General features: G+C 39.4%; 1 pseudogene; it reads right to left on the bottom strand.

The window, feature by feature from the left end:
- Positions 1-16,507, bottom strand: part of LOC127442786 (exostosin-2-like) — a 46,455-nt pseudogene extending 29,948 nt beyond the window's left edge.

Genomic DNA, 16,507 nt, shown 5'->3' with positions numbered 1-16,507 from the left:
CTCTTTAACAGGGACAACCATGTGAATGCTGGGGGCAGCCTCATTACCTGGCCTGACCGCAAATGGTGTCAGACTACACCCAACTACAAAGAGTCAAATGAGACCAGGCTAAGTTTTAAAATTGGCCGGGCCAATTACTGAACGATTCTGACCTCTAATGGTCTTTGTATTAACAAAGTGATGATTGCTAGCAAATTCACAATAAAAGAATAGTTCTCCCAAAATTTAATTCTGTCAAAATGTACGTTCCCTCATGTAATTCCAAACTCATTTGACTTTCTTTCCTTGCGGAACACAAAAGAATAAATGTTTTATGAATATCCAGCAACATCAATTCAATGCAATGGCAGTTGATAGCAACTCACTTCAAAGTTTAAAAAAAGCATCATGAAAGTAGTCCAGCTTGTGCATCATATTTCAAGTATTCTGAAGACATACGATAGGTTTTGGTGAGAAACAACCCAAAATGTAAGTCATTTTTCAGTGACGTCAGTTATCATATTCATGAGAGCCATGAGAGAAGCTCTTTCACAGTGGCCCACATTTTCATGTGAGAACTAAATGCAAGTTCTCGCATTAATACTATTATGACAGAATTTTCATTTTTGGGTGAACTATTCCTTTAACCAAAGGAGTCCAACTATTCCAGCTCTCCTCACTTAAATGAGTTCAATTCACTCCAGCAATGATATTTCATGATTTCAGTTGTCTTTTGCAGTGCAGCACGTCATTTTGTTCACTGGTGCGTTTGTTGTCATATTGCCAACATAGAACTCAGTGCAGCACATTAGATGAGCTTTGTCACACCCCCTTCCCCCAGCCCTGGCCCTAAAACACTGAAGAAATATAACTACACAAAAACAGCTTTTCTTTTCATGGAGAGGGAAAGAGGATTCAAAAAGACTTTCTGATCCCAGGGGGAGCGCAGTCACCCATAAATCAGCTTGTGATGAAAGTTTCCTTTCCGACCAGGAGGAGGCAGAAAGAAAACCGCACCCACCAGGCACTGAACCCGCCCCATTCGAGCGCTTGCAAGAATTTTTATGAGGAGAGAAGAGACGGAGTCTCGTGAGACAAGAAAGCACTGACTGCTCATCTTACACACTTAAGGTTCTTCATACGCTGCAGGCTATACTCTTTTGAATATACCCAAAACGTTCCTCGAACTAACACCCATATTATGCATAACACTGGTTTTATATAAAATACTACATTTGCTGCTATAATAACTGCCATTCTAATAAATATTGTCATCCTTCTATGTGCTAAAAATGCTACATGACAACTTGGCAAAAGTAATGAGGCCTGTCATAAGTATAACATGCACACAAACTCATCAGCAACATCCATGTTGTGGATCTGAGTGTCTCCACTCTTTAACATGGGTTCAGACAGGATTACATCAGCATGATGCTACTGCGCTCAAACTGAAAAGCTCATACTCTAACCTCTTTAATGAGGCACGTATGTGATCTGTTCTAGGATGCTGACCCAAGCAATGCTCTAGGGAGTCGTCTCAGCACACTATATAGGGCAGGAAGCCAGACTGGACCATGGTTAAAGGAATATGTCATTCAAAAATGAAAGTTTTGCCATAATTTACTCACCCTCATTTTACTTTCTTCCATGGACACAAAAGGAAAGAGTTAATGAGAGAAGTAGTGATGTCTGATTTGTTCTTTTGAGTCAGCACATTTTCAACAAATCGGTTGTCAAATCTGTTTATGATTGGTCTAAATTATTTGTTCACAAATCATTCTGATTCGGTTGAGATCTCGCTGGTCATAGTGGTTAAAAGCTTACTGCAGGGGAAGACTATCAGTGAATCCTTAAATTTAATACTTAAAGGGATACTTCATCCAAAAATGAAAATTCTCTTATATCATTTACTCACCCTCATGCCATCCCAGATGTGTATGACTTTCTTTTTTCTGCAGAACACAAACAGAGATTTTTAGAAGAATATTTCAGCTCTGTAGGTCCATAAAATGAAAGTGAATGGTGATCAGACCTTTGAAGCCCCGAAATCACAAAGGAAACATAAAAGTAATCCATATGACTCCAGTGTTTAAATCCATATCTTCAGAAGCAATATAATAGGTGAGGGTGAGAAACAGAACAAAATTTAATTCCTTTTTCACTCTAAATCTCCACCTTAACTTTAACTTTCAGATGTAAAAGTGAAAGTGAAGATTAAGAGTAAAAAATGACTTAAATATTTAAAAATATATTTTTCTGACCCACACCCATTATATAGCTTCTGAAGATATGGATTTAACCACTGGAGTGTTATGGATTATTTCTATGTTTCCTTTATGTGATTTTTGGAGCTACAAGAGTCTGATCACCATTTACATGCATTGTGAGGACCAACAGAGTTTAAATATTCTTATAAAAATCTTTGTTTGTGTTCTGCTGAAGTAAGAAAGTCATACAATCTGGGATGGCATTAGGGTGAGGAAATGATGAGAGAATTTTCATTTTTGGGTGAACTATCCCTTTAAATTTCAGTGTATTCTTCACGTAAAGCTACCGTATGACTTCTTTAGACTTGGAATATAGCGCACAAGTCATATAGACTACTTCTGATACTTTTATGGTGCTTTTACTCTGTTTTTGGGTCCATTTTGAAGCTTCAACGCTCCAATGCCAATTCATTTTAATTGCACTGGATAAACTACCAGCAGCTACATTCTTTAAAAATTCTCCTTTGTGTTCCTCAGAGGATAGAATTTCATAAAGGTTTAGACTAACATTGCGGGTGAGTAAATGATGACAGAATTAAAATTTTTGGGTGAACTATTCATTTAACATTTTGCAGCTATGTAGCACTCATCTAACAAACTGATTGACCTCACTGCTTGAAGTCAGTGCTCCCTAATAAGAAGAAACTATCAGTGAAATGGTGTTGTTGAATGCATCATGAGTCATGACACAGTTAAAGTCTTAGGAACGATGACTTGATGAGAGTCCATGAAATGTCCAATCTTTCAGAAACTCCCTGCTGTGTGAGGCTGGACTTAGAGATCACACAGTAAATAAGTTGGTTGCTCCCTCTATTGGTCATAATGCAAGAAAGTTTGACACTTAAAAATGTCATACACTAAGAGCTGTTTTCTGGAAAGATCAAGAACCAAGTAATGGCCCTCTTTCCCCATTATTGTTCTGTATTGCCCTGGAACCATTAGCAGCCGCGATAAGAAAGGAGGATGATTTTCCAGGGGTGGTGGTGGGAGGTATGGCGCATAAGATTTTGCTTTACGCAGATGATATTTTATTATTTGTCTCTGACCCTACTAGATCTATGCCTTGCCTCCACAGAATTATTAATTCCTTTTCCAAGCTCTCAGGATACAAAGTCAATTGGTCTAAATCAGAAGCTTTATCTCTGACAGCGTACTGCCCAGTAACGGCTTTTCAGCCGGGCACCTTCCAGTGGCCCAAACAGGGCATTAAGTATTTGGGTATTTTATTCCAAATGTGTCTGATTTATTTAGAGTTAATTTTGACCCTTTAAAAGATTTGAGCAATGTGGACAAATGGGCTTCATTACATTTATCGATGATTGGGAAGGTTAATTTTGTTAAAATGAACTGTATTCCAAAATTCAACTACTTACTACAGTCACTCCATATAGACGTCCCCCTCTCTTATTTCAAGCAATTTGATAACATAGCAAAGTCCTTCATTTGGAATGGTAAACGACCCAGACTACATTTCAACAAATTACATAGGCCAATTGAAAAAGGTGGGCTAGGCCTACCCAAGATTTTGTTTTATTATTATGCGTTCGGTCTTGGGCATTTGGCTCATTGGTCGCTTCCACCTGAAAGAGCCCCTCCCTGGTTTTCTATAGAACAGGAAGTCCTAGCCCCTATTTCACTATTGCAAAGCATTTCTATCAAACTAACTGGAGAAGTTAAGTCACACCCTGTTATCTCACATTTGCACTCGGTGTGGACAAAAGTGGCCAGAGTGTTTAATTCTGACATTTATTTAAATGTTGCCTCAAGCATATGGCTTAACCCAAAATTATGTATCAACAAGTCCCCTTTCTGTTGGTCAGAGTGGATTGTGAGGGGGGTTGTTACACTCGGCGCCTTGTATGAGAGTGGAGTGTTGAGATCTTTTGAGAATTTGGGTCATCATTTTGGGATTCCCAGATCTCAGTTTTATAGGTATTTACAACTGCGCCACATGCTCTGTACTGTTTTTGGGAGTAGCACACACCCCCCTAAAACGGCAGATACTCTGGGAGTGGTGATTACTGCTTTTGGGAAAGGTCATGAGGCATCAGTGTATTACTCCCTGCTGATTCAGGGTCTGGGGGATGGAGCTTTAACTTCTTTTAAGAGATTATGGGAGAAAGATTTGAACTTGGTATTGGAGGATGGAGTGTGGACTAAGATTCTGAAAAATGTCAAGTCTGCATCTAGAGATGCAAGAGTTCACCTTATGCAATTTAAGATTTTACAAAGATTTTATTGGACCCCCTCTAGATTATATAGGCTTGGTCTTAAAGACACACCCACCTGCTGGCGATGCCAATCAGAAGTTGGAGACAAAACCCATGTTTTTTGGGGGATGTGTTAAGTTCCAAGATTTTTGGTTAAAGGTTCAGAATTATTTGTGTGACTTTCTGGGCACTCAAATTCTACTTTGCCCAGACTTTGGGTGATGGGGAAGTTATAAATTCAGGGGACAAATATATAAAAAATTGTGTTCTTACTGGCGTGATGATTGGCAGACAAATTATTTTAAGGGGTTGGAAGTCAGATGGAGCGCCATCATTTCCGGAGTGGTGTGCGGAGATGGGGAGGGTGGCGGCTTTTGAGAAGATGATAGATGGAAGGCTGGGGCTGAAGGACTTGTTTTTCAGGAAGTGGGGTAGGTATCTGGCGGTTTTGGGGGACTCTAGGTGAAGGGATGAGGAGAAAGATGTTTAGTTTAATTATGTATGTTTATTATATATATTATTTATTTATTTATTTTTATTTTATTTTTAGTTTGTGTGTGTGTATTGTTTTATGTGACCACAGGGGTGTTCTTTGGGGTAGGGTGGGGTTGGTGTTTGGGGAGGGATATTAATGAGGGTTAAAAGTTAAATGCTGTTTCGGTGTGTATATGTTGTGTTTTTCTCTGTTGTGTTTTTTTCTTCTTTGAATCAATAAAAAATGTTAATTACAAAAAAAGAACAAAGCAGTGGGATTTTATTTTTTAATCTAAGTAAAGTATATTTCAAAGACCAGTTATTTTGTATAATGGCAGCCATACAATCGGTCTGCTGTCTGGAAGTATAGGCTAGTAAGAAAGGAGTGGATCAAGATGTGTTCAAGTGTGGGCTGATATCACATTGGCTTCATGCCATGTCATAGCTCCAGAGCAAGATGTGTTTCTGCACACAATGTCCTAACACTACCCCAATACCCGTCTAACTAAGCTATAACATTACCCTCACACACAAGAGGAACACAGAAATGTCCAGCATCAAGATGAAGAACTTATTAAAGAAGCCAAAGCCAATAGAGTAAGTATCCTATAATTATTAATTATGGTTATATATAGTATTAAACATGGCCAATCAAACATAACTATTACAGAGTGGAACCAAAACATATCTTTACATATATTCCATGTATAAATGGAATGATTTAGCCACTTTAACATAAGAATACAGTTGAAGTGTGTGGTTAACAATTTGTTTGGATAAAGATACATCACTAATACTCAAATTAGCTTTCATCGTGATTTACTATAGCAGGAGAAATTTCATCTTGAGAAAATCAAAAGCACACACTTGCAGGAATATTATTTTTGGCATTAACCCACCTGTCTGACGGTTATTTTCATAGTGGAGCTAGCACTCCATTGAAAGGAAAAAAGAATGTTCGCAGAGTAGAAGAGAGGTTGTGGCTCATTTAACCTCGCCTTCACCCAGTATTAAACCTGAGAGAGTTGCTTGCGCTTATTCTCAGAATGACTCAGCTGCTATTGAACGCAGCAGCCATCGGTGTGGACAACATTTGGTACTGTTTAGCAACTGTGACAGTGGGCTGAGGGTTGTTGGACTGTTTTTCACAAATAGCTCTGGGTGTATTTGTAATTCCGCTCAAACTTTAGCAGTAAGAGATGGATTTAATTTTACAAAAGAAAGTGTGCCCATTTTTTTTTCCAGCCCTTGAGTTATAAAATGACCCATCGACCACCATGATGGTCAGCCGTTGCTTATTTTGGTAACACAACGCAAATTCTTCAATGGTGAAATCTCATTCTTACCTGTCTCTGCATCTCCTCCACCTGTCTGTGCGGGATACTCTTTAAAATCGTATACATCTCTGGCAACTTCTCTTCTGGAATGACAACAGATGCCCTGCAAGGACACAGGTACAAATGAAACGTCATTCCATATAGAGGTCTGTTTTTAGCATCCCGCTCCCGCAAGTTTCTATACCGCACCAGCCAGCTCCCGCTAAATTTTACTCCACGTCAACCCGCTCTCTGCCTGCAATTATGTTCTTCCCGACTGCTCCTGTTCCTGCAACTCCGCATTTATTTTTCCACATAGAGCAAAAGCCAGACAAACAGACAAGTTTACATAAAGAATGTTTTATTTTCAGTTTTTGCTATTATCAGATGACGTGTGAAAATGATGCTGACTTGGTTGTTTCTTAACACTAAATTGACAATTTTCCAGTCCGAGTTTAACATCCTTTGATGACACAGCATGCCCATGCTTTGCTCTGCCATTCTCTTTAAGCACCATTGACTACCTGCATAACCTGCTCTAAATAAGAATTGGGTCATTTGATGCAGGTGCTGTGTGCACATTTTTTACATCACATTTTCTATTTGTTATTATAAAAAACAAATTTGTTGAATAAAATAATAATTACTGCTTTTTGAATTCATTAATTCATCAAATAAAAAAAAAAGATATCCAAATCGCATATTTATAGGCTACTCTCTGACAGCCCGTTCCCGCCTAAAACTAATCAATGTAGAGCCCGCTCCCACCTTCAACTCAGAAATTAAATCCTGTGCTGCAAGAAATCTAATCGGGTCCCGCAGTCCCTGATGGAGTTCTGCGGGATTGCAGACCTCTAATTTCATGTAGTTGGAAATCCATAATACTCATGTGACCAAGGCAATACTTTGATGAAAAGATTCACTTTACTTTTGTCTGCAGTTTTACCTTTTCCAGTCCAGCACTTCAGAGAAAGGCAGAATATAAGAATCGGCCATGATGACAGGGACACATCTGGCCTGCAGCACGTCACTCAGAGTGGCCTGGCCAAGACGGGCCCCACGCAGAACCACACAGAATGATGACTCCTAAAGAACAGACAGGGGACACATTTGTTATCTCTAATAATGACACACTCCCAGACCTTTCCAGTCATGCAGTTACGCAGAGAGTATTGTGATCTAGGTGTGTGGTGTGCATGAGAGGATTGTAATGAAAGGTGCAAAGAGTCTAGAGGGGCTTTGTGCTGAAAGGGAGAGAGGTGCTCTCACAAGGATTTGGCCTCCACTCCTCCCCACTGTGGAACGTCTCCCAGATGTGCTACAGCACCCAGCCCAGATGATAAGCATACTTCCTGTCTAGACAGGGCTAGATGGGAGATGAGCGTGGTGGACAAGAACAAAGATTGTTTCAACTGCTTTCACCAACACAGAAATGTGTTATGGTGGCAAAGATCACTGCTGGTTGGGTTGCAGATATAAAATCTTTAACATCTTTTGAGTCAAGCTCTCAGATGCAAGACAGATTTTATTTACACAACAATTATGTCTCAGTTGTATCAGCTCATATGTACACTGCAGTGCAATGATGAAAATCAATCACCAATAATATTGATTATTGTGTTATTATCAATCAATCTGGTCTTGTAGTTCAGATAATGTATGCAAACTGAAAATCGTTTTGATATTCAGGTGTGAAATGATTCTACTATTAGTGAAAATGCTAAAGATGTTCTAGTGTTTTTGCTTAAAGGAATAGTTCATCCAAAAACGAAAATTCTCTCATTATTCACTTACCCTGATGCCATCCCAGATGTGTATGGCTGTCTTTTTTCAACAAAACACAAATGAAGATTTTTAGAAAAATGTTGAAGCTGTTGTAGGTCATTTAAGTAAATGTGTGCCATCAGGCTGCTGGCTGTTTGACGGTCAAAAAGGCATATTTAGGCAGCATAAAAGTAATCCACACGACCAATTAATGTCTTCTGAAGCAAATCGCTAGGTTGGTGTAAGAAACAAATCGATAATTAAAACTTAATTTACTTGAGGCAAAAAAAAACAAAAAAAAAAAAAACAAAAAAAAAAAATCGCTTCCTGCCAGCAGTCAACGCATTAGTGACGCAAGCGCTATGGCGCATTCACGCGAGAGGTTGGAAGCACGCACTTTGTATACAATGGAGGAACGAACGTCACGCGAGTTAGTTCATTTCAAACAGAAATACAGCGCTGGGCGGAAGCAACGATTTAAACTTAAAAACATTTTAATTATCAATTTGTTTCTTACACAAACCTATCGATTTGCTTCAGAAGACATTAATTAATCGACAGGAGTCATGTGGATTACATTTATGCTGCCTAAATATGCCTTTTGGACAGTCAAATAGCCAGCAGCCTGATGGCACCTGTTTACTTACAGTGCATTCAGAAAGTATTCAGACCCCTTCATTGTTTTTCCACATTTTGTTATGTTGCAGCCTTATGCTAAAATGTTTTAAATAATTTTTTTCCACATCAATCTACACTCCATAATGACAAAGCAAAAACCAGATTTTTGATAACTTTGCAATTTTATTAAAATGAAAAAAATGAATATCACTGTGGCAGGGCAGGCGGGGCAGAGCGATGATGGCGCAGAGCGAGGCCGAGCTGTACACCAGGGGCGAATGATCTCACCCAGCTGTTAGTGATTACGGTGATGGCGGGCGAGGGATAAAGCCGTGACCAGAGCTGCAGTCGGGAGAGAGACATAGGGAGAGAGAGAAACAACGAGACTGTGTATGTGCATCAATGTTTTATGTCTGTGTTTTGTTTAATAGATGTTGAACGTTGGATGTGCACTCGGCTCCCGCTTCCTTCTTACCCAGACAAGTAGAGATCTTTCACAATCACGCTGACAGAAGTATTCAGGCCCTAAACTCAGTACTTAGTTAAAGCACCTTTGGCAGTGATAACAGCCTCAAGTCTTTTTGGGTATGATGCGACAAGCTTTGCACACCTGGATTTGGGGATTTTCTGCAGATCCTCTCAAGCTCTGTCAGGTTGGATGGGGACCGTCAGTGGACAGCCATTTTCAGGTCTCTCCAGAGATGTTCGATGGGGTTAAAGTCTGGGCTCTGACTGGGCCACTCAAGGGCATTCACAGAGTTGTCCCTAAGCCACACTTGCATTGTCTTGGCAATGTGCTTAGGGTCATTGTTCTGTTGGAAGGTGAACCTTCGGCCCAGTCTGAGGTCCTGAGTGCTCTGGACCAGGTTTTCATTAAGGATATCTCTGTATTTTGCTGCATTCAGCTTTCCTTCAACCCTGACCAGTCCCCCAGTCCCTGCCGCTGAAAAACACCCCCACAGCATGATGCTACCACCACCATGCTTCACCGTTGGGATGGCATTGCACAGGTGATGAGCAGTGCCTGGTTTCCTCCAGAGTACAGACATGACGCTTGGAATTGAGACCAAACAGTTCAATCTTCAATTCATCAGTCCAGAGAATCTTGTTTCTCACAGGCTGAGTCTTTTAGGTGTTTTTTTTGTGGCAAATTTCAAGCAGGCTTTCATGTGTCTTGCACTGAGGAGAGGCTTCCATCTGACCACTCTGCCATAAAGCCCAGATTGGTGGTGTTGCAGTGATGGTAGTACTTCTGCAAGTTTCTGCCATCTCCACACGATCTCTGGAGCTCAACCAGAGTGGCCATCAGGTTCTTGGTCACCTCTCTTACCAAGGCCCTTCTCCCCGACTGCTCAGTTTGGCCGGGCGGCCAGCTCTAGGAAGAGTCCTGGTAGTTCCAAACTTCTTCCATTTAAGAATTATGGAGGCCACTGTGCTCTTGGGAACCTTCAATGCAGCAGAAATTTTTTGTAGCCTTCCCCAGATCTGTGCCTCGACACAATCCTGTCTCTGAGCTCTGCAGGAAGTTCCTTTGACCTCATGGCTTGATTTTTGCTCTGATAGGCATTTTCAGCTGTGTGACCTTATATAGACAGGTGTGTGCCTTTCCAAATCATGTCCAATAAATTAATTTTGCTACAGGTGGTCTCCAATCAAAGTGCTGAAACATCTCAAAGATGATCCAGAGAAATGGGTGCATCTGAACTAAATTTCAAGTGTCATAGCAAAGGGTCTGAATACTTATGTCAATGTGATATTTCAGTTTCTCTTTTTAATATATGTGCAAAGTTATTAAAAATCTGGTTTTTGCTTTGTCATTATGGGGTATGGAGTGTAGATTGATGTGAAAAAAAAATAAAGTATTTGAAAAGAATTAAGGGGTCTGAATACTTTCTGAATGCACTGTGCATTATAAGGACCTACAGAGCTTCAACATTTTTCTAAAAATCTTAATTTGTGTTCTGCTGAAAAAATACATTCATACACATCTAGGATGGCATCAGGGTAAATGAATGAGAGAATTTTCATTTTTGGCTGAACTATTCCTTCAATTATCAAAATGTGAACTGATAGTCATTTAATATGAAATGATGTAGGGAGACACAAACCTGAAGGATCTGTGAGTAGTCGTAGACCTGGCCCTTGTAGCAACACTTTCTGACCAAAGCCAATCCCTGAGAGAGGTTACTACATTTGTCTAGAAGGAGCAAGGCCTCCCCATTCTCCTCCTTCAGCCTCTTCAGTTCCGCACGGTATTCCCGATGGATGGCCGTCTGAGATGACAGAATGAAGTAGCGGCAGGGCCTAAACCAAAAATATATTACAAGATGCTATTAAGCTACCAGAGTTCTACTATCATTAAAGGGATAGCTCACCTAAAAATGAAAAATCTGACATCATTTACTCAATCTCATGTGGTTCCGAACCCGTAAGACTTTCTCTCGCCTGTGGAAACAAAAGATAACGTAAGGCAGAATGTTCAACACAATTCACTTTCATTAAATCTTTTTTTCCATACAATGCATATGAATGGTGACTGAGGCAGTCTTTCCAAAACATTCTGCATTTTTGTGTTCCACAGAAGAAAGCAAGCCATATGGGTATGGATTTTAATTGCTTTAAATGAAACCCAGTACAATTAGATGAACTGGATCTCACCCTGGTTGCCTCTCAGGAAGGTCCACTTTTCAGCAGATGAGGGGCTATACATGGGGATGCTGACATCATAACCTTGCCTGTAAGTCCATGTGGAGGAGCCCCCCCCCCCCAGCCAACAGAGCTCTGCAAAACGAAAGCAATGAAGATGACAACTCTGTCACCATGAATATCTGCAAAAGGCACTGAAGATAAAACACTTCCTTAATCTGGTTTTAAATGACAAATGTGCGAACATGCCACTCCAAAGCATTTAACAGAGTTGCCTTTGTGTACTCGCTCTACGAGTCAATAAAACTTCAAAAGGTGCTCGGTTTGAGGGAAGACTCAATTTAAAGGGGAATGGAGCGAGTGAAGGGAGAGATGCAAATATGGCCACGCAACATACACTGTCTTTATATCTCACCCCACACATATGTCCACCCGAGCAGCTGGTTCTGATGAGGCTGCATGCCAAATGGAGTACAGCTGGATGAGCCCAGGAAATTCCCTACAGCTCCAGATAAGTGTTCATTATTTCAGGGATTTCTAGTACATAAAACTCACCTTTTCCACCCAAAGCAAAAGAGCGGAAACATGGCCTTTGTTGCATTAAATACCAGAAGATTATGTTTGTCTGTCTGCTCTAGGCGGTAGTGTATTCTTCTCTTTCATGACTACTCTCAACTGCATCTTTGATCTTGGGGTCTAGGGAACTAGGGTGATGATACACATTTCAAATACTGTATATATTGGGAAATAGGTCAATGCAAGTATCAAATGAGTACACACATCTTAAAAGAAAAGTTTAGTGGAATGGTAAGTAACTTATCTGTGTGAATGGCCTTGCTGGAATTGATGTCTATTTGATTAGATGATGGATTTATGCATAATAATGCAATTTGCAAGCATTACGGTCTCTCTCAAGCCAAGCCAAACAAATATTAAAATGTTAAAAAAATGTAACGTTCATTCAGTAAACAGAGGTAAAATAGTGCAATGTTGCAAATAACTGTAAACAACTATCCAGAGATCAAAAATTCTTCTATAGTTTCATTTAGAGCTTGTCCACAAGTTCAAACACAGAGCTACACTGCCCTCTGCTGGCTCACATTACATCCAGTTTATTATTCCTTACTCAAATGGCTTAGCATGGCACACACTTCAAATCCTTATACTAAAGGTCAGTTCAGACCAAGAAAGAAATGGAAACATGAAGAAAACAATTGCTGATGATAGGTCTATTCACACCAAGAGCAAAATAAAAAAAAAAAACTCCTGTAACTCACATGCTTTACTGTATGATGCAACCAATCTGACAATACAAATCTAACTTCACTTACTGTAATGCAGTGGCATGATATAGGAATATGAGGTATAATGACAACAGCAAAAGGTGTACTTTTAGGTAGGTAGATCAGTGATATCAATATATCTGGAATACCGCAGTTCCAGACACATGTCCTAAAATGTTATATCATATCGGTCGGTAAGTTAACTAACTAATTTATTTATTGCTGTACAAAGAAAAAAAAACAAATCAACACATTCCCTGAATTTTTTTTTGTCATGCTGTCATTGACAAATCTTTTGGAGTGAATAATTCATTCTTTGAATAGTTCAAATCAAAGTCTTGTTCACAGCGAATATTTATGTGGCCAATTGTTTTTTAGGGTTAAACACAGAAATGTGAAGCTTATAATTTTCTAATAGCACTTGCAACTTAAAACTCCTGTATTATTTGAGCAGTAAAGTTGTTTGAATTGTCATTTTTACAATCGTTTTAGGGTTTGTTGACATTACATCTTCATTGGCCCCCATTCACTTCCATTGTAAGTGCCTCACTATAACACCGATTTTTGCTTTTTTTTTTTTTTTTTAAGAAAAGGAGGGACGACTCTAAATGCATTTTTATGGTAATCAATATTATTCACAAATGCTGTCGATTGAGCTTAACTTGTATTGAACCTGGAACATTCCTTTAAACACCTAATACCCAATATGGGATCAAGATCAAAGTAAACAAAGTTCTGTCTTGACTGCAGCAAGCAGTGGAAAGAGGGTGGCTGGGAAAAGCACATAGTCATACAACAAGAATATACTGCTTATGTCTTGATTCAACATTTAGAAAGTTTGGACACACAGGATAAGCAGCTGTATGAAGGGGACTGCTAAGAGTCAAATGCTCAGGGCTGCGTTTCCCAAAAACATCGTAAGCCTAAGTCGATCGTAGAATCCACTGGTGCCAATGCTCTCTACGATCAACTTACGCTTGCGATGCTTTTGAGAAAGCAGCCCAGATCAATACAATATGCAGACAAATTCAAACTGTTGCAATCTTGGAGAATGCACTTTAGTTTTCTGAGAACATCATGGTCATCAAGCTTGAAATATGTACAAACCCATTACTTAAAACCTTGCTCTTTTAAACCCATTATTTTGTGGATAATGTGGAAACAGAAGAAACTCAACACAACTGTCACTTTTCCCTAAAGTGGTTACCCCACAAAAAATAAATAAATAAATAAATAATAATAATCACTCCATAAGCAGGCTGTTCAATCCTCCCTGTGGAACTTCACGTTAATAAAAGGGGAGAGCATTTGTTAATGTCAGCATTCAAGAATTCACCAAAAGGACAATTCTAAACTAAAGTACAATACATAAAGAATTACCAAGCAGACTCAAAAACTACCTAGATGATCAACACATCTATTAGAAGAATTACTGTGGAAAGATGAGACAAAAGACTAAATACTGTGTTCTAACAAAAGAATGCCATCCAAGCCACAGGCCATAATGTTGTGTATTGCGGTTTCAGGCTACTTAGCAGACCTTGGATCTGGATGGCTTGCAATCAGTGTGGAAACAATGAATTCTTTGACTGCCAATATGAACTGGAGAACTGAAAAAAAATAAAAATAAAAAAATAACTGGGAAATAAAGGCATATGAACTGCAGTTCAAAAAAAGGACCTGAATACTGTTGCAAGTCACATATTTCATATGCAAAAATACCTTAGAAAAGGTAAAGTATCAAGCTTGCGTATAGATATTAGCTCAGAATGAAAATCTTACCTGTCTCTTGGTACATCCAGAGCCGTGTTGTAGTCAGGTGGTCCTCCAGGAAGCATGTTAAACAGCAAGTGGTTCATGCCTTCGTCCCATCTGTAAATGTATAATTAAAAATGCTGAGTGCAGTGCGCAGTTCACAAACAGACAGTTAAAACAGCGTAAATGTAAGTGTTATATGTAAAATATAGAGAGTGCCAGCAGTGGCACTGTAACAGAGCAGCAGTTTAGGGAAAAAAAAGAGATAGCAGCAGATCAATTGAAACATCGAGAAAACTATAGAGCACAAGTAGGCAAGACTGATTTGCAGACTTTGAGGGATAAACATATCTACCTTGGCAACATGGCTAGAGCCTGAGCAGTCTCCCGAATCCGCAGGGAATTCTGATTCAGCACATCAATGGAGGGTATGAACAAGCACGCTCTGGTCACATCATCAGTGTAGAAGTCACTGTCCGAGATGGCACTCAGCAGATCATTGTATTCTTGGGACAGGCCAGTGCTGTAAATCAGGACCCCTACCTCATCCACAAATCGCTGAAGAGGATAGATGTACACCTGCATACAAATAGATGAAACAAATAGATCAAGGCATGTTTAGAGAAGCACTGCAATGACAGCCAAACTTACATAAACATTCATCAGTTACACAATAGTAAGTATCTGCCTGTACATCACCTTGATTTTATTCTTGGGATTATATCCACAGCAATACACATCAAAGCAGGTGTGCATTCGACAGCTCAGGTCACCCCTCTCTGGAATAGGGCTGCTCACAGGTATCCTGACCAAAGGGGCATCATGCACACTGCGGCGGTCCAGACTCCATTCTGCTGAGGACTCAATGGAGTACGGTCAGAACTGGAACATCCCCGTTGCGATCATCCGCAGTAAAACCACAGAGAATAGGCTGATGTAATAGATCCGGTGCTTAGTCTTCATTCGGAGGATGAGCGCAGGGCCACGAGAGCCATACTTCACTGAAGCACCCACAATGAGCATGTCCAGAGCCGAAACCACTGCAAAGACACAAAAAACACAATGATACACATCTAGAAATGTCAGACCCTATCATACAATTTTTTTCAAGGACATTGCATAAGTGCGCCATTCCTACAATTCAGTGAGCTTTGAAACTTTTGAAATACTTTTGAACATACTTTTATAAGCATCTTTATGTTTCATCACTGAAGAGATGCATTTAAGATTTTATAAGTCATACAGGTCACAATCAGTGGATAAATTAGCCACCATGGTTTGTCAGAGATATACATTTAACATCACAAAACAAAGGAAAATGTAAATAAAGCAGAAGAGTTTCACACTTCAAATAGCCCCAACATTATTTACTGAATGGCTGATACCACCTCCAGTGTTTGTTATCATTTCATAACATAGATTTTCAATTAAAAGTCACAGTAGCATGACAAAAACTCCACAATCAGTATTAAAATGACACATACACCACAAATAAATACATGTATGCGAGAGAATGTAAAACTAAGCACTTAACTGTAAGGGATAAGAGGAAATGATACTAGTGCAAGAAATTAAAATTATTAAATTATATAAATTTGGACTTCTAGCCCCACAGCAGTGTGCAATGTTATAAAGGGTCTTTATTCTTTTTAACAAGCTTACTAAAATGGTAAAATCTGGTCAAAGTAAACATTATAATTTGCATAATTGTACTAGGGACGTATTAATGACCCAAAAATAGTGTGGCAGGTAATTTATTAACACAGAGTGCTCTAATTGACTGTAAACTAATAACACATATGAAATGTTATAGTGCTGCTGACCATTTTCTAAAGCGGTTACACCTCCTACATTTAGTAACAAAACATCCTTACAAGAACAGCTTAATTGACTGTCTTGAGTAGGAATATAAATGCAAAACACACTCTAACTGCTAAGGTTAGCAGGTTGGCTAGCCATTACAAAATCATCAACAAACCTTCACTGTGTCCGGTTTGCGGCCTTAAATCTAAGTACGCTAAATTCATAATTTCATTAAGTATGGATGTGATGAATGAATGTGAGATGGGACATAATTTTCCTCCCTCCAAACCGACAGGTGACATGCAAGCATTTCTCTCTTCTTCGTGTGTACTGCTGTGAAGTCGTCTTCTTTTAGGTCGAGGTCTGTCGCGCCGTCTGCTGTATTGGGAGAA

The sequence above is a fragment of the Myxocyprinus asiaticus genome, chromosome 1, assembly GCF_019703515.2.
Source record: "Myxocyprinus asiaticus isolate MX2 ecotype Aquarium Trade chromosome 1, UBuf_Myxa_2, whole genome shotgun sequence".
NCBI lineage: Eukaryota > Metazoa > Chordata > Actinopteri > Cypriniformes > Catostomidae > Myxocyprinus > Myxocyprinus asiaticus.
This window is presented reverse-complemented; position numbering and strand designations above follow the sequence as displayed.